The sequence below is a fragment of the Cetorhinus maximus genome, unplaced genomic scaffold (assembly GCF_964194155.1).
Source record: "Cetorhinus maximus unplaced genomic scaffold, sCetMax3.hap1.1 HAP1_SCAFFOLD_1983, whole genome shotgun sequence".
In the NCBI taxonomy this organism is placed as follows: Eukaryota; Metazoa; Chordata; class Chondrichthyes; order Lamniformes; family Cetorhinidae; genus Cetorhinus; species Cetorhinus maximus.
In genome coordinates, this window is record NW_027597923.1 from 10192 (window position 1) to 12500 (window position 2309).

Below are 2309 nucleotides of genomic sequence, written 5' to 3' on the forward strand. Positions count from 1 at the left end.
CCACATGTACTTAGCCCCTGGAAACTGATGGGCTGTTCTGCACCTAACTGCACCCTTACTAGCGGGCGGACAGGCGGCCGGCTCTAATTACCGGCCGGCCGGCTGCCCTGCCTTGCTAACTGGTTAACCATTTACCCACATGTACTTAGCCCCTGGAAACTGATGGGCTGTCCTGCACCTAACTGCACCCTTACTAGCGGGCGGGCGGCTGTAATTAGCGGCCGGCTGCCCTGCCTGCTAACTGGTTCATCATTTACCCACATGTACTTAGCCCCTGGAGCTGCTGGGCTGGTCGGCACCTAACTGCAGCCCTGTGGCCGGGAGGTCGGCTCTAATTACCGGCCGGCTGCCCTGCCTGCTAACTGGTTAATCATTTACCCACATGTACTTAGCCCCTGGAGCTGCTGGGCTGGTCGGCACCTAACTGCACCCGTAATGGCCGGGAGGTCGGCTCTAATTACCGGCCGGCTGCCCTGCCTGCTAACTGGTTAACCATTTACCCACATGTACTTAGCCCCTGGAGCTGATGGGCTGTTCTGCACCGAACTGCACCCTGATTAGCGGGCGGGCGGCTCTAATTGCCGGCCGTCTGCCCTGCCTGCTAACTGGTTAACCATTTACCCGCATGTACTTAGCCCCTGGAGCTGCTGGGCTGGCCGGCACCTAACTGCACCCTTATCACCGGGCGGGCGGCTCTAATTACCGGCCGGCCGGCTGCCCTGCCTGCTAACTGGTTCACCATTTACCCACATGTACTTAGCCCCTGGAGCTGCTGGGCTGGCCGGGACCTAACTGCACCCTTATCACCGGGCGGGCGGCTCTAATTACCGGCCGGCCGGCTGCCCTGCCTGCTAACTGGTTAACAATTTACCCACATGTACTTAGCCCCTGGAAAATGATGGGCTGTTCTGCACCTAACTGCACCTTGATTAGCGGGCGGGCGGCTCTAATTGCCGGCCGGCTGCTCTGCCTGCTAACTGGTTAACCATTTACCCACATGTACTTAGCCCCTGGAAAATGATGGGCTGTTCTGCACCTATCTGCACCCTGATTAGCGGGCGGGCGGCTCTAATTGCCGGCCGGCTGCTCTGCCTGCTGACTGGTTAACCATTTACCCACATGTACTTAGCCCCTGGAGCTGCTGGGCCTGTCGGCACCTAACTGCACCCTTATCACCGGGCGGGTGGCTCTATTTACCGGCCGGCTGCCCTGCCTGCTAACTGGTTAACCATTTACCCACATGTACTTAGCCCCTGGAGCTGATGGGCTGGTCGGCACCTAACTGCAGCCCTATGGCCGGGCGGGCGGCCTCAATTACCGGCCGGCTGCCCTGCCTGCTAACTGGTTAACCATTTACCCACACGTACTTAGCCCCTGGAGCTGCTGGGCTGGTCGCCACCTAACTGCACCCTTATCACCGGGCGGGCCGCTCTCATTGCCGGCCGGCTGCCCTGCCTGCTAACTGGTTAACCATTTCACCTTCTGCACTTTGCCTACCTTACCCTTCGCCGAACCCTAACCCTGGCCCTAACACACGCTCTAAACCCTGCACTTAAACGTAACCCTAACCCTAACACTCGCCCTAACTCTAACCCTAACCCTAACCCTACCCTTAAACCTTACCCTAACCCTTTGCCCGTCCCCGACCCCAACACTAACCCTATTCCCTCACCTTCTCCCCGTCACCGACCCCCAACCCCGACCCCAACACTAACACTCACCATGCAGGCTACAAATGCGCCGCCTTCGCAACCCTTCACCCGCCGGCACACTCTTACAACCGCACCAACCACTAGCCTCCTCCGGGCCCTTACCTTCCAGAAGGAAAATGCCCCTCACTCAACACCGACCCCAATCCACTCTGCGCAGCCGGCAATGGCGACGCCCGGTGCGGCCACCGCGGCCTCATTCACCCCGCTTCCTCCCGAGGCCTACCACGCCCTCGCTAAGCCCGTGCCTTACAAGCCGACAATCCCTTCATGCCCACCGCTTCCGACAACCACCGGCCAGCCGGCCAAGCCCTTGAAATCCAGCCCTTCCGCCAGCACCGACTCAAATCCAACCTCCCACCCCTTCCGAGAGCTACTCCAGGTCGGCCTCGCCCGTCAGATTGCTCCCCTTAGGCGTATATTAAGCCCGGCCCCACTGATTAGAGCCAAGCCGCGCGGAAAAGTGAGGGGTGAAATCATTAACCAATCCCGCCCGGCGAAAGGGGAAATCATTAACCAATCCCGCCTGGCGAAAGGGGAAATCATTAACCAGTCCCACCTGGGGACAGGGGAAATCATTAACCGATCCCGCCTGAGGTA